The sequence below is a fragment of the Aquarana catesbeiana genome, linkage group LG08 (genome assembly GCF_042186555.1).
Source record: "Aquarana catesbeiana isolate 2022-GZ linkage group LG08, ASM4218655v1, whole genome shotgun sequence".
NCBI classification, from domain to species: Eukaryota; Metazoa; Chordata; class Amphibia; order Anura; family Ranidae; genus Aquarana; species Aquarana catesbeiana.
In genome coordinates this window covers 270,225,943-270,253,505 of record NC_133331.1, presented here as the reverse complement: position 1 = coordinate 270,253,505, position 27,563 = coordinate 270,225,943, and the positions used below count along the sequence as shown (strand labels likewise).

The window sequence follows — 27,563 nt, the reverse complement described above, 5'->3', positions numbered from 1 at the left end:
ACTGAAGGGCAGCCCATCCCTTTTTAAAGGTACAGGAGCACACCAGACACCCAGCAAATAGCACAATGGCTGCAAAGGTGCTGGTGCATTGCTGGACCAATATACACACCAAGGTGATCTAAAAAAACTTGCCACCACCCTCATTTATAGCTGGCTATCACAGTAAGCGGCATTGGAGGGCTACAAACAGATATAAACAAGGCCTGGGGAATGCCCAGGAAAAAATTCCAAGCCTACTTACCACCAGCTCGCAGACAACCAAATTAACCTGTCTAACAGTATGCGTTATATCTGTTTGTAGCCCTCCAATGCCGCTTACTGCGATAGCCAGCTATAAATGAGGGTGGTGGCAAGTTTTTTGAGATCACCTTGGTGTGTGTGTATTGGTCCAGCAACGCACCAGCACCTTTGCAGCCATTGTGCTATTTGCTGGGTGTCTGGTGTGCTCCTGTACCTTTAAGAAGGGATGGGCTGCCCTTCAGTCCACCTGCTCTCATTTATCCATCAGAATGCATGTGCATCCACTGTGGGGACACTCATATTTTAGTGTTAGGACCACAGATATCAGGGTGCCGTGACGAGGCTCTGTGGCTTACGCATGCATTTGCAAATGCGTGCGGACTAAACCCCTGTTTTTAACGCATACTGTTAGACAGGTTAATTTGGTTGTCTGCGAGCTGGTGGTAAGTAGGCTTGGAATTTTTTCCTGGGCATTCCCCAGGCCTTGTTTATATATGTGCTAACTATGGACAGTATTCCTGCCTGCTGCATGAACGATCCTTTGATCCTTTTGCTGCTGCTGACCACATCCCTGCCTGCTATCTGGACTAATGCTTTGGCTGTGCTGACATCTCTACCTGTACTGACTATTCCTGCCTGCTGCCTGTTTTGCTGTCGCTGTCCACGTTCCTGCCTGCTGCCTGGACCGATGCTCTTCTCTGTGGACCACTGCACTACTAAAACTGCAGGTAATCTTTTCTTTACCCTTTACTCAGCAGAATGTATTTTGGTTTGTAATTGGTATGTACAGTACATGCTATGTGTTAGAAATATGAAGGGCCTTCAACAATGTGATAGGTTGGCAGGAATTTGTGTGTAATGTATGCTCCTAGAACAACTGACAGTGCTACTTGGATGTTGGGCCTCTGTATGTGGCCAGACTATGTAAAAGTCTCACACATGTTGTATCACCATACTCAGGAGGAGTAGCAGAATGTATTTTGGGGTGTTATTTTTGCTATGTAAATGCTATGTGTTGGAAATATCTTATAAACGGACAACTTTGTGTAAAAAAAAATGCGTTTTCATTTTTTTCCACATTTTCCAAAAACTTCTGGAAAAAAATGAACCGTTCAAAAGACTCATTATGCCTCATGGATTATACGTTAGGGTGTTAGCTTTCCAAAATGGGGTCATTTTGTGGGCCTTTCCATTGTCCTGGTGCTCCAGGACCTTCAAAAGTGTAATAGGTGGGTGAGAAATTAGATGTGTAATTTATGCTCCTAGAACACCTGAAGGTGCTACTTCAATGTTAGGCCTCTGTATGTGGTCAGGCTGTGTAAAAGTCTCACACATGTGGTATCATTTTACTCAGGAGGAGTGGCAGAATGTATTTCGGGGGTGTTATTTTTGCTATGTAAATGCTATGTGTTGGAAATATCTTATAAACGGACAACTTTGTGTAAAAAAAAATGCGTTTTCATTTTTTTCCACATTTTCCAAAAACGTCTGGAAAATAATGAACCGTTCAAAAGACTAATTATGCCTCATAGATTATACGTTGGGGTGTTAGCTTTCCAAAATGGGGTCATTTTGTGGGCGTTTCTATTGTCCTGGTGCTCCAGAGCCTTCAAAATTGTAATAGGTGGTTGAGAAATGAGATGTGTAATTTATGCATGTAGAACGCCTGACAGTGCTACTTCAATGTTGGGCCTCTGTATGTGGCCAGGCTATGTAAAAGTCTCACACATGTGGTATCGCCATACTCCGGAGGAGAAGCAGAATCTATTTTGGGGTGTTAGTTTTGCTATGTACATGCTATGTGTTGGAAATATCTTATAAATGGACAACTTTGTATTAAAAAAATGCGTTTTCATTTTTTTCCCACATATTCCAAAAACTACTGGAAAAAAATGAACCGTTCAAAAGACTCATTATGCCTCATAGATTATACTTTGGTCTGTTAGCTTTCCAAAATGGGGTCATTTTGTGGGCGTTTTCATTGACCTGGTGCTCCAGGGCCTTCAAAAATGTGATAGGTTGTCATCAAATGAGATGTGCAATTTATGCTCGTAAAACGCCTGACGGTGCTAGTTGGATGTTAGACCTCTGTATGTGGCCAGGCTGTGTAAAAGTCTCACACATGTGGTATCACTATACTCAGGAGGAGTAGCAGAATGTATTTTGGGGTGTCATTGCAAGTATGCATGTGCTGTGTGAGAGAAATAACTTGTTATTATGACAATTTTGTGCAAAAAAAAAAAAAAATTTCCAAGAATTGTGGGATAAAATGACAACTTCAAAAAACTCACCATGCCTCTTACTAAATACCTTGGAATGTCTGCTTTCCAAAAAGGGGTAATTTGGGGGGTATTTGTACTTTCCTGGCTTGTTAGGACCTCAAGAAATGAGATACAGTACATCAGGTGTGATCAGATGTGATCATTTTTCAATGATTTGCACCATAGCTTGTAGACTCTATAACTTTCACAGAGACCAAATAATATACACTAATTTGGGTTATTTTTACTAAAGATATGTAGCAGTATACATTTTGGCCCAAATTTATGAAGAAAAATTACTTATTTGCAAAATTTTACAATAGAAACTAAAAAAAAGTGTTTTTTTTTTCCAAAATTTCTCTCTTTTTTCGCTTATATTGCAAAAAATAAAAAAAAAAAAGGCAGTGATTAAATACCACCAAAAGAAAGCTATGTTTGTGAGGGAAAAAAATGATAAAAATTTGGTTTGGGTACAGTGTAGCATGACTGAGTAATTGTCATTCAAAATGTGAGAACGCTGAAAGCTAAAAATTGGTCTGGGAAGAAAGGGTGTATAAAAGCCCTGTATTAAAGTGGTTAAACAGGGGCAGAAAAATTGGGCTTTAGGCACTGGTGCCCAGAACCATAAATGTTCTTAGAAGCTATCGACATGAACATTGAGGAGAAATACGATAGTCACTCGGCATAAAAGGATAGTCAGTCAGCATCAGCATAGGCGGTCTTCAAGGGATCTCACATTTATAAAAAAATTACATCAGCATCAGGTGCTTGGTAGCTGGTGATCCAAGACTGATTCATTTTTATGAAGGTGAGCTGATCAACCGACTCGGTGGACAGACGCACTCTGTAATCAGTTACAAAGCCTTCAGTGGCACTGATTGTGCGTTCCGAAAGAACGCTGGATGCTGGACAGGCCAGTAGCTCAATTGCAAACTGTGCAAGCTCTGGCCAGTGATCCATCCTCAAGACCCAGTAACCCAGTGGATTTTCGTCTGGAAAGGTCTCCAAGTCTGATCTTGCCCCTAGGTATTCCTGCACCATGTACAACAGACGCTGGCAATGGTTGCTGGAACCGATCATACCTTGGGGCTGCGGACTAAAAAATTGTCTGAACGCATCAGTCAGACGGCCACCTTCTCCACCACTCCTTCTGTGACTGACCGAAGCCTCAGCAACAGGTTCAGGAATTTGTACCCTCCCAGGCTCTGGAAATGCGTTGCACAAACCTTTCTGCAAGGCCTCCCAAAGATGTTTCATCCTCTGCTCCCTCTGCGACGGCTGGATAAGTTCCGCAACCTTACCCTTGTAACGTGGCTCAGGAAGAGTTGCCAGCCAGTAGTGATTCCTCTCCTTGATCACACGAATCCGAGGGTCCTTTCGCAGGCTTTGCAGGATCAGGGAGGCCATGCAGCGTAGGTTTGCTGAGGCATTCGATCCAGAGTCCTCTGGGTAACTAAGGACAACCTCACCGGCAGCCACCTCCTCCCTGTCATGTACAAGTCCATGGGTTTCTGGGGACTGTAAACGATCCCTTGAAGACTGATGCTGATGCTGAGTGCTAGGCTCCACCTCGATGCTGACATAATCCTCATCCGCTTCCTCCTCTTCCTGTGAGATCAGCGGGCCTGCAGAAATACTGTCTGGATAAAGGGGGCCTTGAGAGGTAAGGAAGTCCTCCTCTTCCTCCCTCTGTTCTGCCTTAAGTGCCCTGTCCATTATTCCACGCAGCGTGTGCTCCAACAGGTAGACAAGAGGGACAGTATCACTAATGCATGCACTGTCACTGCTCACCATCCTCGTGGCCTCCTCAAATGGTGACAGGACAGTGCATGCATTCTTGATCATGAGCCACTGGTGTGGCAAAAAAAAAGCTCCCCTGACCCTGTGCAGGTTCAATAGTCGCACAGGTACTCGTTGATGGCCCTCTGCTGCATGTGCAGCTGCTGCAGCATTGCCAACGTTGAGTTCCACCTGGTGGGCATGTCACAGATGTGGTGGTTCTTGGGCAGGTTGCAATCCTTTTGAAGGTCAGCCAGCCGAGCACTGGCATTATATGACCGGCAAAATTGCCCACAGACTTTCCTGGCCTGCTTCAGGATATCCTGTAAGCCCGGGTACCTGCACAAGAACCACTGCACCACCAAATTAAGGATGTGAGCCAAACAGGGCACATGGGTGAAGTGTCCCTGTTGGAGGGCTGAGAGGAGGTTGGTGCCATTGTCGCAAACCACCATCCCTGGCTGATCCTGGCATAGCGTCAACCACCTCTGAGCCTGCCCCTGCAGAGCTGACAGAATCGCTGCCCCAGTATGGCTTCTGTCCCCCAAGCAGGCCAACTCAAGCACCGCATGACATCTTTTTGCCTGGGTGCTTGCGTAGCCTCTAGAACGCCTACGAAGCACCGCTGGTTCTAAGGACAAATCTGCACAGGAAGAGGACATAGAGGAAGAAGAAGAAGATAAGGGGGTGGAGGAGATAGGTGTGACAGAATCACCACTACCAGCATTTTGGAGATGTGGTGGCAAAACAAGCTCCAACAATACTGCACCCTGTCCTGCATCCTTCCTAGCTGCCAGCAGGGTTACCCAGTGCGCCATGAAAGAAAGGTAACGTCCATGCCTGCTGGACCATGAGTCAGCGGTAATATGCACCTTACCACTGACCGCCCTGTCCAACGAGGCCAAGACATTGCCTTCCACATGTCGGTAGAGAGGCGGAATTGCCTTACAAGAAAAAAATTGGCGTTTGGGAACCTGCTACTGAGGTACCGCACATTCCACAAATTCTCGAAAGGGGGCAGAGTCTACCAACTGAAAAGGCAACAGTTGGAGTGCTAGCAATTTAGCCAAACTAGCATTCAGATGCTGAGCATGTGGATGGCTGGGACCACATTTCTTTCGCCGGTTTAGCAACTGGGGTAGGGAAATTTGCCTGCTACAATCGGATGTTGGTGTAGTGATAGCAGATTGCCCGCAAGTACTTGGCACACCTAATTCTACACCTTCATTCCTGTCAGTGCTGGTTTATGAGAGGACTTAAGATATAGTGGAGTTGGAGATCTCAGCTGATGAGGAGCAAGTAGAGGTCTGCCTTGTTCTTTGGTGTGGGTCTTTTAAGTACTGTTGCCAACGGACTGCATGGGAGCTCAACATATGTCTGGTCAAGCATGTGGTGCCCAAGCGGCTGCTCTTTTAGCCACGCTTGATACACTTCAGACATATGTTGCAAACAGCAACAGTGCGATCTGCTGCACACATCTCAAAAAAGGCCCACACCAAAGAACTTTTGGAAAAATGTGCAGAGTCAGCAGCGCCCTGCACATGCAGATCTCTGTGGTATGATGCAGTCGGTTGGCTGCCCTTAAGCTGGCCCCTGGAGGGCATCCTGCCTCATTGGAGATTTGCCTCTTCCTCCTCCTCTCTTCTATCAGGCACCCATGTAGAGTTAGTGACCTCATCATCCCCTCCCTCCTCGCCACTGGAGCAAACCTGGCAGTATGATGCAGTGGGGGAACATGACTGCTAGTTTCTTGTCCTTCTTGGGCACCCCCTCTTCTCTCTGGGCTTACGTTACTGCCTTCATCCTCAACCTGGGTACCATCATCAGAGCCTTCAATACGCTGCGCATCCTCCTGCAGCATGTACCCTACACTGTGGTTGAACAGTTCGGGGGACTGCTCAGGGCATGATGGTGGGGCTAGGGAAGGAGTGACTGATGACATTGAGCCAATGGAAGAGGCCGCTCTGGCAGCTGAATTGGCAGACAAAGTACCCTGAGCCTGGGTGGCAGAGGATGAGGACGGCTTGGTCATCCACTCTACCAACTCTTCTACATGTTGTGGCTCAACGCGGCCAGCTCCCGAAAAAAAGGACAAGCGTGCCCCATGGCCACATGCTGAGGATGCACTGTGTCTATGACCAGCACTGTTTGCTGTAGACACAGAGCCTGCTTGCCCTCTTTTAGTGGCCTGTGAGCATCTGCCTCTCCTTGATGGCCTTCCAGACATACTGCACAATTAGATTAACAAAACAACGCCTGAAGTTTACTAAAAACAGTACACCAGGAATGGCCTACAGTAAGGTATAGGCTTGGCTAGACTACAATGCAGTGGATATTTATTTTATGAACTGCAGCTCAGTGAGTCACCTGCGTGGCTGAAAGTGTCTTTGAACATGCACTCAGGGAATGGCCTACAGTCAGGTATAGGCTTGGCTGGAATACAATGCAGTGGATATATATTAAATAAATGAACTGCAGCTCAGTGAGTCACCTGCCTGGCTGAAAGTGTCTTTGAACACGCACTCAGGGAATGGCGTACAGTCAGGTATAGGCTTGGCTGGAATACAATGCAGTGGATATATATTATATGAACTGCAGCTCAGTGAGTCACCTGCCTGATTGAAAGTGTCTTTGAAAATGCACTCAGGCAATGGCCAAGTCAGGTATAGGCTTGGCTAGAATAAAAAAAAAAAAAAAAAAAAAAAAAAAAATATATATATATATATATATATATATATATATATATATATATATATATATATATATATATATATATATATATATATATATATACCAGCCTGGCCAGCCTGTATAGATAGATATATATATATATATAAAATGAACTGCAGCTTAGTGAGTCAGTGTGTGTGTGTGTGTGTATATATATATATATATATATATATATATATATATATATATATATATATATAAAACCGGGCTGCATATATATACACAATACACTGCAGCTATCTAACTGTCTCGCCTGCCTGCCTGAAGTATATTAGCAACAGAACTCCAGGAATTGCCTGCCTGCTGAAACTAAATGAAATGACAGGCTCTCTGTCTTAACAAACGCCACCAACACACTACACGAGGCTGACATGCGGGCGGCCTTATATAGTGTGGGGCGTGTACTTAACCCCTTGAGCCATAATTGGCCACAGGCACCCTGCCTATGGCCAACTATGGCTCTCTTCGCTGACGGCACTGTGATTGGCCAAAACATGCGGATCATAGTGCATGCTTGGCCAATCATCAGACAGCAATGCATTGTGATGAGGCAGTGCATTATTGGGCCGTGACGCACCGCTCGAATTTGGCATGAATGGCCCATAATGTTCAAAATCCAGCGAACAAGCGAACAGCCGATGTTCGTGTCGAACTCATGTTTGACTCGAACAGGCAACCCGTCCCTAAGGAAAGAAACCTTGTTTTTCAAATTTCAGGTAAAATTTAAATCACCCCTGTTTTAATTTTTATTTTAAATAATGGCAAGGTACCTCATATAATTTGCTTCATTATGGATTATTTTGCACAACTACATTTTTTAGGTCATTTCTTTAACCTTAAACTGCATTTGAGGAATCCATTGTTTCGCTATAATGGTTGCTAAATGGGTATGGTCAACCAAAAGTGTAAAAAACCTTTTTTTAAGAAAAAATGATTACCTATCATGTCTGTATGTCTTTTTCTTTATATATGTAGCACCCTCTACCTAAAGGTAGGTGCTAGAGTAGTGCTTTTACAGCTCAGGGCCCAAGTGTAGGTAAATTTAGCTAGGTCCGTGCATTAGGCTGGATCTGGTTGTTGTAATTTGGAACTGGGAGTGATCAGTATAGTGGGGGGTGTGTCCACCTACACTCTGACTCAGAGATGCCTCCCCTGCTTTCAGAGGTATTATTCTGGAAGAGAGGCTGGACTTGAGATCTGAGTGGCACGCAGCTCATGTGAGGAGCCCTGACCAATCATTTACCTGCATTGGCAGGGGGCAGGCCTCTCATATAAGTTGGGGTCACATGCTTCCAGGGAGGTGTTTGGAGTTACAGGAAGACAGCATGGATTAACAGGTGCTGTTCCGGGCATCCCCATGCGGGGATGCACCATGCGCTGAGGAGGAATGGAGGAACCATCGGGAAGGAAGACTAAGATAAAGATCTCCATCTTAAAGGAGCGTTGAGGTACTGTGACCAGGGAACACAGGGCTTGGATGCTAGAGGAGATCTAGGAAGAGGAAGTAGCAGTGAAGCGGTGGAAGTAGATCAGCTTTCTGTGACTGGGGACACAGGATTTTGATAGAAAGGAGAAGGTCAGTATAACAAAAGAAGAAGAAGCTGGAGAGAGTAGAGTATCATGTTGTGGCAGAGGAACACAGCAGCGATGGTTCTGTATTAATAGAAGCCATGGTCCATTCACTGTCATGTGTCAGGTCAACGTGTGGGGATACTGGGATATCTTCGGCCTGGTTAGCATGATGACAGTGCCTTCCAAAGACTTTGTAGGTGCTTAACTCTCTGGGACATAAGGAAGAGGTGGTGTGAGCTTCTGGCCTTTTAATTGTCAAGGACAATCTCACCATAGTCTACAACAAGAAGTTATTCAGAGTGATTTCTGTTGTTCAAATGGAAGGGAGAAAATAGGATATTGAGGCTCTTGTAGTAAGGATTTGCACAGAAGAAAGGAGAGTATTTAGTGTTCTTGCAAGGCCACGGCCATTCAACATCTATTTACTAAAGCAATGCATCAAGGTATCAAGGCATCTCATGCTATCCTTTCCTCATCAAAGTTCTAATACTGAAATAAATATGACAGAAAACCCAAAATGACTTATTTTCCTGTTTCAATGGATTGTGGGGAGCATGGTAACAGGGGTGATTGGCGGATTGCTATAACCAAATCAGCAGATGCATTTATGTGACATACTTTAGTATATCCATGGGAACCACCGCTTTATAAGCCCATTTCTTTTATATATTCTCCTTTATTACTAACCAGCTGGTGTTCTCTATGGTTTGAGACCGTATATATATATAGAGAAAACTGGGCAACTGTAGGCCCATTTATATAAAAACACATTTATGTTCTAAGAACATTTCAGACAAAAGATCACACGTGTTACACGAGTTCTGCCAACATGTTTTGCGGTATTCGCCACTTCTTCAGGACTTTATTATCCATGTGTGAATCAAAACATCTATTGTATTGGATGTGTTCAAGCAAGGGGGAGACCATAATCAAACACTTCACCTTGCAGATGTAGTGCATAGGCAGGACCCAATCATCACATATATTATCTGAGTGGAAAAGTGACATTACAGAGCATATTCGAACATTAAGGAGCTGGACTTAGGGCAAAATCTGTATAAGCCACCAACAAAGACAAAGCCACCTGATGTAGATAGCATTCAATCCAATGTCATCAAATCTGTTATGCAAGAGAGGTCAGTGTAAACCCTCGAGGCACCAGGGATCTCTGCAGAGGATGTCTGGGTCTCCCGAGAGCCCATTACTCCAGCCTCTAGACTTTTTTTTATACCAATGTTCTTAGTGATTTATTATGATGTAGATCTACACATGTGGACTCTTATAGGCTATCTGGGCTGTATTTAGCTTAATTGTTGAAATTCAGACAGCGCTTAGTCAAATAGCTTTTTAAAAGAAACATGTCATATACTTGTTAACTCATATTACTTTAATCCCCATTTAATGTTCTTGTGCATTCAGTATATTCTCTGCCTTGTGAATATTTCAGTAAGAAAGTCTTTTTTAAAAAGAAAAAAAAAGCACAATTGTCTCTTCTTTCCCTGGTTAGCTTGGGTTTTGGGCTCTAAAGTTCGTTCAATGCTCGTAGTGGGGTCCCGTAATAAGTACCTGTTGGTAGGATGATTAGTGGTTCTTTGGTTAAATTTATTTTTGGTACTTCTTAAACTACCTTTAAGGATGAGAACTGTTTAAAGATAAAATGTACTTATTTACTTGTATCAAAATCAAAAATGTGTTTAACAGTAAATTTTACTGAGTAAGTAAATAAAAAAAATATATAAAACCTAAGGAACATAAAGGTATAGTAGAAACAATTTTTTTTTGTTTAAGTCAGTTTTGTGTGTGCAGATATGTGGAAATGTGTGTCCGAGTGTTAAAAACTATTTTAGTATACAGCAGATATATTTAGCACATGGGGGGTTATTTACAAAAGGCAAATCCACTTTGCACTACAAGTGCAAACTACAAGTGCAAAGTGCACTTGAAATTGCACTGAAAGTGCACTTGCAGTTGCTGTAAATCTGAGGGGTAGATCTGAAATGAGGGGAAGCTCTGCTGATTTTATCATCCAATCATGTGCAAGCTAAAATACTGTTTTTTATTTTCCTTGCATGTCCCCCTTGGATCCACAGCGACTGCACTTCCAAGTGAACTTTCAGTGCAATTTCAAATGCACTTTGCACTTGTAGTTTGCACTTGTAGTGCAAAGTGGATTTGCCTTTCATAAATAACCCCCATGGTGTAGTTCAAATCTTTCTTACCAGCCAACCAGTAGAAGAGGGGGATGGGATATTGCTCTTCATTACATAGCAAAACCTAAAACCAGCCATAGACGGCTCGAATCTTGTCCAGTTTACCAGGAACCAACGGAGATTCCAACCATGTATGGACAGGCTGAATGTACCCAAGTTGATCAATCGATTAAATCAACCAGCCTGCCATATTTTACATGTGATTATTGCTAGCAGCTGTTATAGCCACTATCAATAATAACTGTGTTCTCCCAGCAGGGATGACTTCCCACGCTCCTCTGCCGGGAGAACACAATGGCTCAGTGGGAGGGATTCCCCTGTCAACACTCTCTGTGTCAACACCTGTGGTTGCAGAAAAGAAATTCTCTCCATTTATGGCCAGCCTAACATACTTTCACTGAATTCCAATATCAATCATTATCCTTTGATTCAAATATTTTATATATTCTAATATAGTTATACACAAGAGATTATTATTTCATCGTGTGTGCCCCTTATTAGGAGATAGTACAGAAGAAAGATAGCATTCATAAGTCATATTCCTTATAATGAACAATTATTTTCACATAATCTTAATAGTCTCATTCTCCTTCTCTCCAAACCTAGAATAAATTAATATCACAGGGACAATTATCTGGGGACTCTTCCCATTCCTACAAGAAAAACCCTAAAGAAACCATTAGGCTTCATGTACACTAGCAGCTCCTAAACTTGAGTTTAGGAGCTTTTGGGTTTTTTGCCAAAGTTCCTAAACTCAACTCCATAAAAGCCTATGTGTCAATGTATATATAGGCTTTTACTAGAGTTTAGGAGCTGCTGCAGGTAGGGGAGCTACAACATCCCTCAACCTCCCTCACCTGAACGCAGAAGAATTACTTTCAGGATAGGAATGTTTTGACCGCTGGCTACGGGAAAACACAAATCGTGGCAAAACCAAAATAAAATTGCGGCAAAATTGTGTTGCAATTTTTCTGCACTTTGCGTTTTCCTGTGGCCAGCAGTCAAAGTAGGCAGTGTGTATATGAAGCCTAAGTCTAGTCAGTAAAGCAGATTCATATACAGTAAAATTAATTTCACTCTAATATCCTTTGGCACTGCTTGGGTGAGAGTGAGTAGACAAGGCAAACGATATCCCTGTTTATGATAGAAAGCCCTGGAAATCATAGATAATGGAGATTGGAATGTCAGTTTTTGTGAACCAGCTCCAATGGCATCTAAGAACCTGATGTGATATTCCTTTTGTGTGATTGAGGAGTAAGATAGACCCCTTAATCATTGTTTTAATTCTGAGTAGCCAGATCCAGTGAGGTCTGGGAAGGATCAAGCAAATCCATAAAAAAAAAAAAAAAAACTCAACCAGCTAATAATGAATTCCAGGTGTATGTGATCCATTTTGATGGATTAGAGCAAATGAACATTGGATCTTTTATAATATTGGAACATTTTTTTATTTGTACCTAACATTAGGGTGCTTCATGTTGTTTTTTTTAACATGTTTTCGATTGTGTCTTCTTTTTCTTTCCATGTATCCAAATTATCCACAGAGCCCAAAGATGTTCACCTTGAAGAAATCCCTGTTACTCCTTTTCTTCCTTGGGACCATCAACTTATCTCTCTGTGAGGAAGAGTAAGTATGCATAAGACTTGTTTAAATAAAAGTATAGACTTTAAAAGTTGAAAAGTGATTCTAAAGCCTAAGTATGTATTCAGGGCTGTTGTTAGAAATTACGGGGCCCCGTACAGCCTACCTGACAGGCACCCCCTTCCCCGAACATATCAAAATGATATTTTCATTAAAAATACACAAAAATCATTATTAGTGGACACAAACATAACATAATTCCTGCTAAATGTAAAAGTTAAAACTGTATTGAGTTAATATAAGATTTCAGTGATGAAACTGTTGGAAAGGATTTGTGTGGGGAGATGTGGTAAGAAGATAAGGAGGGTCAGAAGAAGGCTGAGTGTGCGGGGTCGGAGTGCTGCACTGTGTCCTACTGGCCAGAGGCAGTTTTAAGCTTTGTGAACCCTTAAGCAAAACTTAAACATGAGGCCCCACTCACGCCAAAAATGGGAAAAATAATTAAAGCGATAGAAATGAACTTGTATATATTAAGAGCCTTAAATCCTATGAACTATAAATTCACAGTTTGTAGAATTTTCTCTAACCAATTACTCTTCAATCAAATATCTTTAAATATACTATATATATATATATTACACGCACACAAATAGATAAAATTTGTGCAGCTGCTACTAGCAATGTGTTTAAGGTATAACAAAAGTCAAAAACCATATTTCTGAAGGTCAGGTTATTATAACCCAGCACAGAGTTCTCCCTTACATCAGAGTCTGCAGGATTCCTCCTTACAGTGCAAGGGGAACTTTGATGTAAAGGGGAATGCTGCAGATCATGATGTAGGGGCAATGCTGCAGATTTAGGTGTAAAGGGGAACGCTGATGTAAGGGGGGCTCTGGTGATCAGAGCTCAGTAAGACGGTCCTCTCTGGGCTCCAGCTTGGTGGCTCTGGTTTCATACTATATTATCCTCTCCACAGTCCACACATGTCTGACTACTCCCATGATGCCCGTCCTAGCAGTGCTCCCGCTATTGACTCCTCTGTAGGCTTCTCCCCAGAGACTCTAGACATGATACAGGAGATGGCCAGAGACTGTGTGGTAATAATACAAGAGATGGTTAAAGACTGTGTAGACATGATACAGGAGATGGTCAGACTGTAGACATGATACAGGAGATGGTCAGAGACTGCAGACATGATACAGGAGATGGTCAGAGACTGCAGACATGATACAGGAGATGGTCAGAGACTGCAGACATGATACAGGAGATTGTCAGAGACTGCAGACATGATACAGGAGATGGTCAGAGACTGCAGTCATGATACAAGAGGTGGTCAGAGACTGCAGACATAATACTAGAGATGGGCAAAGACTGCAGACATGAAACTAGAGATGGTCAGAGACTGTGTGGCCATAATACAAGAGATGGTCAGAGATTGTGCAGACATGATACAAGAGATGGTCAGAGACTGTAGACATAATACTTGAGATGATCAGAGACTGCAGACATGATACAAGAGACGGTCTTATCATGGTAATGACAAGCCACAGCCAGGGTGCAGACAGACGATCCCTCTTTACACTTTCTATTTCGCTCTCCAATCCAACATCCCAAAAAACAAACATGCACATAGAGTTATCTAAAAAAATATTTAATAATGTAAGCATAAAGATCTGGTTCACACTCGCTGACTACTCCAAGCTCACTGATTGGTTGCTAGAGGTTACTGCACATCCTTCCCACTCACTGATTGTTTGCTAGAGGTTACAGCACATCATTACCTCTCACTGGGTGATAGTGCAACTGTTAGGGTACAGTTGGTTGGAAGACAGGATGCAGTTTGGGGTGATGGTGGCAGCATTGGTGGGAGAGGCTGAAATCATATCTCCCCTATAATAATTGGGAGTAGGGTCTTAGGATGCCAGAGGTGGGGTACAGGAGGGGTGAGGATGATAATGACACGAGGCAGGGTGGTAAGATGCCAAAGGTGGGGTAGAGAGGGATTATAGGGATGTTGATGACAATGAGTGGGGTGGTAGCACGTCAGCAGAGGGGGATGATGATGACAGTGGGTGAGGTTGTCGGAAGCTGGCAGAGGGGATGAAGATAAGGATGATGATGATGGGGTAGGGTGGTTGGATGCAAGAGGTGGGGTACAGGGGGATGATGGGAATGTTGATGACAGAGGGCAGGGAAGTAGGATGTCATAGGTGGGGTATGGGATGATGATGATAGTGGGTGGAGTGATAGGAAGCTGGCAATGGGGTACAGGTGGAATGATGATGACGGGGGTGGGGTGGTAGGAAGCTGGAAGTGGGGTACATGAGGATAAGGATGACAAGGTGGGGTGGTAGGAAGCTGGCGGAGGGGTGCAGGAGGGAGGAAGATGACAGGGGGTGGGGTGGATGGATGCCAGGCAGAGGGAGATTATGGTGAGGATGGAGATGATAGTGACAGGGAGTGGGGTGGTGGAATGCCAGGAACAGGGGGATTGTGATGAGGATGGAGATGATGGTGATAGGGGGTGGGGGTGGTGTAATGCCAGGAACAGTGGGTTTAGGATGAGGATGGAGATATTGATGACAGGGGGTGAGGTGGTGGGGTACCAGGGACGGGGCGATGATGAGCATGGAGATAATGGTGACAGGGGTGGGGTGATGGGATGCCAGGAACAGGGGGATTAGGATGAGGATGGAGATGATGGTGACAGGGGGAGGGGTGGTAGGATGCCATGAACAGGGGGATTATGATGAGAATGGAGATGATGATGACATTGGGTGGGGTGGTGGGATGCCAGGAACAACGGGATTAGGGGGAGGATGGAGATGATGGTGACAGGGGTTGGGGTGGTGGGATGCCAGAAACAGGGGGATGATGAGGATGGAGATGATGGTGACAGGGGTGGGATGATGGGATGCCAGGAACAGGGGGATTAGGATGAAGATGGAGATGATGGTGACAGGGGGTGGGGTGGTGGGATGCCAGGAACAGGGGGTTGATGAGGACGGAGATGATGGTGACAGGGAGTGGACTGGTGGGATGCCAGGTACAGGGGGATTAGCATGAGGGTGGAGATGATGGCGACAGGAGGTGGGGTGGCGGGATGCCAGGAACAGGGGGATGATGAGGAGGATAATAAAGTCACAGGCAGATGGCAGCCTTGAATTTTGGAGCGCCCTTGCTTGTTATCACTGTCAGTGTCAGGCAGCAGGACTGTCCTGCAATACCTATTTTTTTTAGGTTTGACTGTAGTGTCCCTTTGATAAAATATTACTTTCATACAAATGCAATCTTATGCAAGCCAGAAAAGCTGGACTGTAACAGGCCAGTAGGACAAGCCTCGTCCACTGTACTACAGAAGGGAGGAACAAAAGACCATTACCCCCCCCGGCTACTTCCCAGGTGGACACTTTGTGCAAGGCATACACTGACCATTGTCATCCTGGTACTCATGATTGCCAGGCAGCGGCCCCAGCTCTGTCAGGTCCATCCTGGAGAGGAGAGCAGGGAGCTGCTCGGTCGCTACAGCTGCGGGCATTATTCCCTGGCCAGGGAAAACTATCTGCAGACACCACGGGTCCTGCGTTAAGGACGGCTCTGGGATTCTGGGAACACACGACCGGAGGGGACATTCCCTGCCACTGCTACACAAGTGTTAGGCAGATTAGGCGGCCGCGAGGCCCTTGGGAGCGTGAGGCCTTGGGCGACCGCCTAATATGCCTAATTAGAGAGCCGCCTCTGCTACTGGTGGTGTGATATTTTCACACAATCAGTGTTACAAAATAACTGAGTAGAAAGGTCAATGAAAATATAGATGTGATATTTGAATCCATACATTTTGGTTCCAAACAATCCTAGAAGTGTACAAGGGGAGAGTGGAGTCACTGACATGAGAGAATAATTTGGGATGTCCTGAGAGATTCCTGATATCATTGAAGGGACAAGGTGGGGTAAGGGTGTGGCAGAAAGGGCATAACAATTAAAGGTAAGGGAGAAAGGGAAAGAGGGGAGGAGGGTGGAGGAAGGGTGGGAATGAAAACACGGTAAGTGGATTCCAAGAGCATACCACCATTCAGAGGCCCAAAAGGTCCAGATTAAAGGCCCAGCTTGTTCTCAGCTGCATAAGAGCTGGGGGGAGGAGAAGCAGCAGCACACTGAACTCTCCAGTAAATGGATGTGCATGGGGGGGTGTCAGGACAAGTCTCATCATTGGAGGAGAGCAGGCTGAGTTCAAAGCATAAGTATAGAACTGACCACGCTGTGTTCTCCTGCTTAGTGTGGTCAGTTTTTAATAGGGAAGCAAGGGGACTAGCAGGAGCACCAGGGATTTCACGTAAAGGAAGCAATACAAAGAGAACAGGATACTTTCTCATACCGGTACATGGTACAGCGGGCACATATCAGAAATATGAAGTGTTGGGGTAACAAACGCTTTAACCACTTGGTGTACATCAGGCTCATAGAAGACGATCTGTGGACACGCGCACGCTCCCATTGGCCAGCGGGGGGAGCCAATCAGCGGGTCAGCCACCCGCGGTCGTTCCCCGCAGTGACAGAACGGGTATCTGCTTTTGTAAACAAGACAAATCACTGTACTGACAGGATATCACACAGATACTGTCTGTCTGCTATGAAGGAAGACGGATATGTGTGTTGTCCCAGTGAGCCCTTCCCCCATCCAATTAGAACACACAGTGAGTGAACACAGTTAACCCCTCGATCCTCCGTGATGTTAACCCCTTCCCTGCCAATTTCATTAGTACGATGTCAGTGCATATTTTTAGCACTGATTACTGTAGTAATGTTACTGGTTCCCAAAATAATGTCAAAAATGACCGTTAGGTGTCTGATCTGTCCGCCACAATGTCGCAGTCCCGTTAGAATTCACTGATCGCCGCCATTACTAAAAAAAAAAAAAAAATAATAAAATGCCATAAATCTATCCCCTATTTTGTAGACATGGTAACTTTTGCGCAAACCAATCAATATACAGTTATTGGGATTTTTTTTTTACCAAAAATATGTAGAAGAATACAAATTGGCCTAAATTGATGAATACATTTTTTTTTTACTTTTTTTTGGAAATATTTTATAGTAGAAAGTAAAAATTTTTTTTTTTTTTTTTTAGAATTGTCGCTCTTTTTTGTTTATAGTGCAAAAAATAAAAAACGCAATCAAATACCACCAAAAGAAAGCCCTATTTGTGGGGGAAAAAAGGACATTAATTTTGTTTGGGTACAACGTTGCACGACCACGCCATTGTCAGTTAAAGTAACGCAGTGCCGTATCGCAAAAAAATGACCTGGTCATTAAGGGGGTAAATCCTTCCGGGGCTGAAGTGGTTAAATCCTACTGGAACATAACACATGGCCCAGGGATATGACAAATATGTGTCCATTGTATCAGTCAGTCTGGCTTCTATTTTCTTTTTCCTGCAGCATGACTAAGTTGACTCTGAATTTTGTTTCAACCAAAAAAGTGTAGACAATTTCCAGGCTTTATCAGTCACTTAGCTGTCGTAAAACAAACAAGTAATTGGAATTGTATCTTGGAAAGGCCTGGAGGCTTAAGGTTTAAAGCAGTATTAAACCCAATACCAAAAATGTATTATATTGCAAGTTATAAATTCTTGGATGTGGTGGCTGCATTAGTTTTATTTTCTAGGCTTTCTTTGTTTTATTTTCACCTGGTGATCTGGCCAGTAAGTCTGTTGTTTTTCAGCAGAACAAGCAGTCCCTCAGATGAATCAATTAGAGGGCTGAGACAAACCATTTAACACTGACAGGGGTGCTTACAATGATCCACTTTTATTTAGGTAAAACCTTTATCCCAAAATGAAAGAAACTGTTGCTGTAACTGCTTTTACTTCAATGTATTTTTAGTGTATCTAAATCTGCTAGTACCCTCCCCCCCAGACTAACAATAGTGCTGTCTAAAGGTTTCTCTGTTGCTCATACTGTTGCTAATACTGAAGGTGTGTTACTGGCGAGATTGCAAGGGGAAAACAGGGGGAATAAAGCTTAAAAAGAAATTAAAACGAATGCAGCCACCACAACTAATAATTGGTAAACTGCAATATATTACATTTTGGCCATACGCTGGAAGAAAGTTTTCGTTTTTGGTTGGTTTGATTTCCTAATGATTAGTGGGGTTATATTGATGATTGTTTTTTTACCGTAACAATGAGAAAATTTGTTGTCAATTTCCTTTGCATTACATTTTTTAAAAAATGTTTACAATTATACACCATGCAACATTCATTAAAACATACAATTATTCTTCACTTATGTAACAATAAAGGATCTTGATTATTATCTGTTAGTTTCCTTATTCCCTTCCTTCATATCTTAATACTACTGCTTTAAGTTTTCCTATTACCATCATATACTTCTATTATCTTCACAATCCTTTCACCCTCCATACAAAAAAAAAAAAAAAAGCTCGCACCTCCTACATCTCCCCCTCCCCCCTCTCCTACCCCCATACCCCTTTAAGGGCCATCTGTTCCCTTCCACTTATAGATATTCTATCATTCTTGTTGAGGACCGAAACTCTTCCCATTTTTGCCATATCTCTGGCATTTGATTTTTTATAAATCCTTCTTCCCTTATCTGTTTTTCCAAGTATTGTATTTCGTTCATTTCACATAACCATTCTGACAATGTTGAACTATTTGTTTCTCTCCACTTTCATGCTATTAGTGTTCTAGCTGCCGTTGTCATATGGTGAAGAATATCTGTTTTGATTACCTTTGTTGAGTCTGACGTGAGAGAAAATAACAAGATATTTATGCTTGGACTCATTTCCTCTCCCAACACTTTCTGATAGATGATTAAACCAGAGAAAAGGGAATATAGGGATTATGACGGTGCCAGGAAGAACACAATATGTTCCAATATTAAAATAGGTAATTTTTATTAATACACAAAAGTTGTAAACAATAAACAATAGAATCACAAAGACATGGTGTGCATGAATGCTAAAAACATATCTGTAGCGAGCTTCACGTCACTTGGCCTCATGGATGTAACGGCCAATGCAGTAGGTAGGTATTTTAAGTACCCGACATGTTTCGCCAGTATTGGCTTCTTCAGGGATAGGTTATTAATACCTAGAGTGCTACAGTAATTCTATGAGAGAAATATGACAATCAGTAAATGTAGTGGGACAAATGATACATCGAATACAGGAAAAATATCAAAAATCCAAATATATACATGTTTGCGAGCTGTCAGTGTAGACTAACCCCCACCACCAATCAAAGAGCACCAAGGGGACCTTCTCACATATACAACATCGGGTAGCCAGAAACCCCCCCACCCCAAAACAACCACCCAACCAGACATTCTACAGATGGAAATGAGGTACCTGCAAGTCACCAAGGGGGTGCCACACACTTCCAGGGCTAAGCCTCCAGCAAAGATCACAGTAGGTAGCTGCAGGGGGCAATAGGAAGGACCTGGCCAGATGTATGTCTAGAGAGGTATAATTGTTTGCAATGAGTTCATTATCATAATTTTTCTTTCTAAGGGGGTCATATGGCTCTCATTAGTTAATAGATTAAAGAGATTGTATAGGACTAACATAGTCTCCAATTAATTTACTTACAAAGAAACACTCTTTAAAATGAGTAACAGGACACCGATAGATCCTAGAGAGGAACTCTAAACAACAACAGGAAACGTATCTCTATAAGTTAAATAAACGGGAGAGAATTTTGTGGCATTTATGAAATTATCTGAGGGGAAGTGTGATTGCGAAATGCACTTTAGCTGATCAGTGAATGAATTACACCAACAAAGGACGAAGTAAGTTAACACTTACCACTAAGTAGATATAGAGTGAGATGCTGGGCAAAGAAAAAGCCTACAGCCAGTAATAGCACTAAATGAAATAAGCTGGAAAGCAAAAAATAGTGTCAGCAAAAGGTAAATCTATTTATGCCCCAAACATAGATGGTCCATAAAGATGCCTACCGGGTCAGATAGCAGTCACTACGTCGGTGTCCTGTAACATCCCTGGCGTGTGTGTTGGCCTGGGATGCCGGCGTTCTTATGCTCCCCACACACGTGCGGCGTCTGACGTCACCGCACGTGTGAGCGGACAAAAGAGGCCACAGCGCATGCGCCAACCGCATATCCATCCAGGCCTACAAGGTCCAGAGGGCATTGCGGTGGTGTCCATGGTGATGTACACAACATCACAGACAAGACGTGGTACCGAACGCCGCATAAGGCAGCATGATACCTGGAAGGAGGCATTAATTTCCAGTGCGCCGTGGCTGGGGCGGGTAGAGGAGAATCCAAAGCCCTTGAGTGTCCATACAGCTGAATGTGTCCCTGACAGGGGGCTAAAGGCACCAGATCGGGTGCACATCCCCCACAGCGGAGTGCAGGGGCTCAAAGGCAGTAGAGAAACCAGAAGGGGAGCTGGAAGGGGGAGGGGAAGAGGGAAAAGGGAGGAAAGAGAGAAAGGGGACAGAGGGGGGGGGTTTAAAGGAGGGGAAGGGGAGAGGAGGGGGGAAAAAAGAAAAAAGAAAAAGAAAAAAGAGGGGAAAAAGAAAAAGAAAAGCTTAGGCATCCGAAGGTACGGGGATGCCAACCGAGGCACACAGAGGGAGGAGGTGGAGGTGGGTGAGAACAGTCCAAGGATATATATAAAACCCCAAAGAGGCGCCTGCACACATGGCATGAAAAATGGGACAGAATACAGGAAGAAAAGGTAGAGAGGGGTTGAATCCTTGGTATGTGCCCACACAGGTCACTCTGACAGCTCGCAAAGACAACATTTAAATGATAATACGGAAAATTCATAGATTACAAATCAAACAATTAAGGTCAGAGTATATATTTACAGTGATATACATGTCATGGTAAGAGAGAAAATATGTCTTAATTATACATATATAGTATGTAGTCATGTATCCAATGGTGAAAAATTGAATGAAAAGGGAAAGGGGAACTGTATCCTAATCCAACATGGGTATCTCATGCGTAGGAAGGGCCAAAGGGAGGAGAGTAAAGGAACATGAGCAAAATGATAAGAGATATGTATTAAGATACAGTAGGACTTGAAAAAAGACTTTAATTGAAAGATCCATAAAGAAAAATATTATGGTCCACCCCCGAAGGGGGTTTTTTATAAAAAGGGTTTAAAACTAATATTTTCATTAAGCCCAGGATATGTGGTAGCATCCAAAATGTGTATCCACTTGGTTTCCAATTGTAATGCCGCGTACACACGGTCGGACTTTTCATCTACAAAAGTCCAACGGACGCCGACGAACTAAAGCTGGCTGGTAATCCGATCGTGTGTGGGCTTCTCCGGACTTTCAGCAGACTTTTTCAGCCTCAAATCCGACGGACTTTAGATTTGAAACATGCTTCAAATCTTTACGTCGTAACTACGACGGACCCCGAAATCCGCTCGTCTGTGTGCTAGTCCGACGGACAAAAACCCATGCTAGGGCAGCTATTGGCTACTGGCTATGAACTTCCTTATTTTAGTCCGGTGTACGTCATCACGTACGAATCCGTCGGACTTTTGTGTGGTCGTGTGTAGGCAAGTCCGTTCGTTAGAAAGTCTGCTGCAAGTCCGCCGAAAGTCCGCCGGAAGTCCGCCGGAAGTCTGTCGGACAGGCTGTCGGACTTTTGTAGACGAAAAGTCCGACCGTGTGTACGCGGCATAAGAGTTTCTGATCAATGTCTCCACCCCTCACATGTGCAGGGATGTGTTCCAATGCTGTAAATCCTACAACATGGGGATTGGAATCATGGTACTGTGCTATATGTCGATTGATAGAAGTAGAAGTCTTACCCTTCAGTAAAGGTTTGATATGATCTCGAATCCTAACGCAAAATTGGCGTTTAGTTTTGCCTACATAGTAGCTGCCACAAAGGCATGTGGCAAGATATACTACACCGATAGTTTGACACGTGATCTTGTGTTTGATTTTGTATGTTTGGCCATTGGGAAGCGGTTTCTCGCATGTATCATAAATGAACTCACATATGTCGCAGTGGCCACATGGGAATGTGCCATACACAGTTGAAAGACACTCTAGTTTAGGTGTATGATGACTCGCCGTGACTTTGTCCCACCATGTCTTTGTGATTCTATTGTTTATTGTTTACAACTTTTGTGTATTAATAAAAATTACCTATTTTAATATTGGAACATATTGTGTTCTTCCTGGCACCGTCATGATCCCTATATTCCCTTTTCTCTGGTTTAATCATTAAATCTTGGGATGAGGTGCTGTATTATATTGAGGATCGCCCAGCTACATAGTAAACTTTCTGATAGATCTCAAATACCTTATTCCAAAAACTCCTCAACACATGACATCCATACCATATATGATCCATAGTCCCCCTTCCTGCCTTACATCTCCAACAAATCTCTGTATTTCCTTTGTTTGTTTATTATATTCAAAGCTACTGGACTCTAATACCATCTCAATGCAATTTTGTAATTTCTCTCTTGATATTTGATTGCTGTACAAGTTTTATGTATTATTCCGAACATTTTTTCTCATTCTTCCTCTGATATTGGTTTACCTATTTCCTCTTCCCATTGTTTCATTCCTGTTAATTCTCTAAGAGATCCGGAAGGGAGTAATAGATCGTATATCTTGGGTAATTTTTTAGTTGTTTTTTGTTCTTCAGCTAGTATTTGTTCAAATTTGGTTATTGGTCTATGTATTAAAGGTATTTTGTTCAATACATGTATTTAATTGATGGTATTGTAACCATTTATTTTTATATTCAGGTCCCAAATCTTGCAGTTTTGGTATTTTACCATCCACTAGGATCTGTACCACCCTTACGTTCTCCAATATATTCCATTTGAAATATTTTGTGGTTTCTAAAGCTGGCGGAAATTCTGGATTGGAGAACAGTGGGGTCATAGGTCCTATCATGGTGGAGAGTTTCCCTTTTTTTATTACAGCATCCCATATTTTTAATGTAACTCTTACAAATATCGTTAGTTCTTTTTTTTTTTTTTTTGGTCTTAAATGGGGTTTTATCCAAGGCAAGGATTTTGGTTGTGATCCTATAACTTCTCCTAGATTAACCCATTGTTTATTTTCCGTGTTATGGTGCCAATCAATAATTCTAGTTAATGATGCTGCTTGTAAATATTTTGAAAAGTCCAGTAGTGCTAGACCTCCATTTTTTTTAGTTCTAATTGAAATTTTTCTTTTTATTCGGGGGGTTTTTTGAGCCTAGGTGAAGCTTACTACTGTTTTTCTTAATTCCAGCATTAATTTTCTTGGAGGAACTAGGGGTACTGTTTGAAAAATATATAGTAGTTTTGGTAATAAATCCATTTTTACTATATTGATTCTTCCCATCCATGAATATGTTATTTTATCATATTTTTGTAATAATTTAATTACTTTTCAGATTGTCGCACTATAATTCAAATCTTGCAATTGATTCAAATTATTCGGGATATATATTTCCAGATATTTAATCACTTTGTGTTTCCATTTAGATGGGAAATCTTTTTGCAAACGTGTGTGTGTTTTTTCTGTTAACGAAACGTTCAACATCTCAGATTTATCATAATTAACTTTGAAGTTACTTAATTCCCCGAATCGTTTAAATTCTTTTTATTAAATTTGGAATTGTTATAATAGGGTTAGTTATATATATTAATAAATCATCAGCGTATACAGCTCTTATATTCTTTGTCTTTAACTTTTATCCCTTGAATACCTTTATTTTCTCTTATGGCAGTAATGAGATGTTCCATTACCATTATATATAACAAAGGAGATAGGGGACATCCCAGTCGAGTTGAGAAAATTTGAAGGATCAGAATGGAAAATTTTATTTGAATGAGTGAAATTGTAACTGTGAATGTGATTTTCATTTGGGAAAAAAACGCACATTGTATTGTGCATGTTCTAATACATTTGGGATTCCATTCAAGTAGCAAAGTCTGGATTGATTTTTAAGGGCATTATAACAATATTAGCTGACTCAATGAGCTGGTGAATGATTTTTCAAAATTTCCATATAAATGAATTCCTCCTGGTGTATGGGCAGCTTTAGCTGTGTCCACTTACTGATGGGAAAGCTCTGTGCCGTAGTATGAAACACATCAGAATGTTCCTGCTGGTTATTCAATAAGAGATTCAAATTTGTGGCATCCCGCTGTGCCGTATTCCTTTACCATGCTACTGCGGTCATAGAATAGTAGTCAACGTGGCCTAAAATTACACATTTGTAGTCCCAGTGAAATACAGTTTTTGTGTAATAATCAATGTTGTTTTATTTACCGATAACTATGTCTTCTCCCAGGAGAAATGCCGAAGAAGGAAGTAGAGATGATCCAGATGAAAGGGATGTTGAAGTGAAAATTCCAAGGTTACCAGTTATTGTAATTTTGCCATCACTATATTGTGTAATATGCAGAACATGTTGAAACTTTAGAAACTTGAATTGGAAATCATCTGATGTTGAATATCATTTAGCTAACTGCACACCAGATGTCTTATAAAAAATAAACATGTCGCATATACTGAGTTTTCTTTTCTTTTTATTGATTGATGAACCCACCTTAGTTGGGGAAAATAATGTTCATAGTGCACTTTCCTTGCAATGTATTCATTTATGGATCCTCCACTTTATCCAATCAAGATAAAAGCATACAGAATGGATCACACTTACTTTTTATACTTTCACTTTCTTTCTACTAATATGTATAAATCATTTTCCATCCAGCAATCCACCATCAGTAATGCTCCCTTTATAGTCAAAACACAACAATCCAGCGCTCAATGGGTTAGAAAAAGCAAACAGTCCCACAGCAGATAAAAAGTACTAATAAATGAATTTATTAAATCCTTGAAGTAATAAAAACCAGTCCTGTGTAAAAACAAAGGAAATGGAAAGGGAAGCTTTCCATGTCACCAAGAGTCCACTGAGTAGTGAGGAGCCGATAATGTCCGGATTGAGTCAGTTCTCTTACAGCCAAAATGAGGAGGGCGGCCGCCAATACCCCTGCTGTGTTGCAGCCCAAGATGAAACACGTTCGCCGGTGTGTGGATAGTGATCCGACGTGTGGGGAGAGGAGAGGGGAGCAGCGTTACAGCGGGAAGGTGAAAAGAAACCTCCTTTCCATATATGTCAGTGACGTCAGTCCAGCTGAGACACTGACATGGGTGAGGGAGAAAGCCACGATGCTGCAATGGGATAGCCGTCAGTCTCTCCTCTATACACGGGCACGTCACAAGCTAAACGTTGCAGGGGAAGTATGTAACACACTGCTAATAGTCAGAGCTAGGTTGATGAACTGAGATGACACTCAAAGCTGACACTCAAAGCTGCCAAGGTTCATCTGAGATGGTTGTCATGAATGGTGATAGTAAACGGGACATGGTGACTCGCAAGCGTTATTTAGGTTGCCTTGATGACGCGTTTTGCGTGCGTGTGCTTTATCACAATCAAGGAAATAGGCAACTGGAAGATTTAAATAGTCGGAGGGGGCGGGAGGTTACCCGAGCAAAGGGGCAGAGTAATTCAGATCACTATCATTAACCCCTCATTGCTCAGTAGATGTGCAATAAAATAAACACAATATACATATAATTAATCCTATTACTACATGCCATGCAATAAAAATCTATTCAAATAAGTAAAACTAAATAAAAATAAAAGATAAGAGAAAAAATCCAAGAATGTAAAGATTTACAACTAAATCAAAATAATAATATTAATAATAATGATAAGAAAAAAATGTAGTATTATATTCAAGTATACATAATTCATTATTAAAAAGACAGTCCCTACACGGCACAATTAAATCAACACCAATATATGCGAGGAATGTACAGGTATGACAAAAATACACCCGGGGGGGGGCAGGAAGAGAAAGGGGGGAGAGAGGGGAGGGTTCTGGAAAAGTAAAAAAAGATAAAGAGGGTGAAAGTTGACGAAGGGGGGGCAGGAAGGGAGGGTAGAGGGGGATCTGGAAAAGGAAAAAGGTAAAGAGGGCGGAGGGGAGGGGGGGTGGTAGACAATTGGGATTAGACAAAACTACACGTTTCCAATTCTTCGTTTAACCCTTTAGGGGCAAGTGAATCGAACATATATACCCAAAACACTTCCCTCTTGCATAAAAGGGAAAATCTCTCATTTGCACTTAGTGTACCTTTGGGGATGGTTTCTATAATGAAAACTTCCAGACATTTAATATCTTTGTTATGTAATTGATGAAAATGCCACGGAACACTGTGTTCATCACTACCCTTCTTGATGAATCTACAGTGATCGCCGATTCTTGCGCGTAATGCACGTATAGTGCGCCCCACATAAAAAAGACACCGTAGGACGTATATCACAAAATCAGTAGAGCATGTGATGAACTGTTTTATTATATAATCTTTACCTAAATTAGTGATCATTTTCCCATGGACAATAAATTGGCAGGTAAGACATCCTCTTTTTTTACACTGAAAGATGCCTGTCCTGTCATCAAAATATGACCTAATATCTAGAAAGGATCTGGTAGATTTGTTAAATATTTTACTAGGTGCTAGTAGATTTTTTATAGTTTGAGCTCTACAGAAAGTTACTTGAGGAGCCTTTGGCAATTCTGGGGCCAGACGCTGATCTAATAATAGAATATTATAGTTTTTTTATTATTTTAGAAACCGGCTCGAACTTGTCATTAAAAGTTGACACAAATCTAACAGTAAGGTTATTATTTGACTCTCCTTTCATCACCTTCTTTCTAGAGGGAGGAATTCATGTGGGACAAAAATGCATCTTTAATTAACTCTTGTGGGTATTCCTTTTCTTCAAAATTTTTAGTCAACAGGGTTCCCCTGTTCAACATAATCCCCCACCTTCGAACAGTTCCTTCTCAGTCTATTGAACTGTCCACTAGGAATATTGAGTTTCCATGTAGGATGGTGGCAACCATTATTTATTAAAGCTTTCAAACATTACAGCTGATCAACAAGACAAATTGCATTATCTGCAGATTATACACATTACTACTTTACAATACCTCTCTCTAATTTCAGATAATTTCCAGGATACCAATTTACCATTCCTAACACAACAAACAGACAACAGACAAAAAGGGAAACAAAAAAAGGAAACCCCCCACTCACTCCCCTCTCCTCCACCCCTCCCCACCATCACTATCGGTCCTCCCTTAACTATAAGGCAT

The 27,563-nt window shown here is 42.2% G+C and overlaps 1 long non-coding RNA gene across 1 annotated transcript in view; it reads left to right on the top strand.

Annotated features, from left to right (window-relative positions):
* Positions 1-24,905, top strand: part of LOC141106476 (uncharacterized) — a 66,995-nt gene extending 42,090 nt beyond the window's left edge. Inside the window, exons 3-4 of the long non-coding RNA XR_012235721.1 lie at positions 12,337-12,419; positions 24,686-24,905. This is a non-coding gene — a long non-coding RNA (uncharacterized lncRNA). The remainder of the gene's footprint in view (positions 1-12,336; positions 12,420-24,685) is intronic.
* Positions 24,906-27,563: the final 2,658 nt, after the last annotated feature.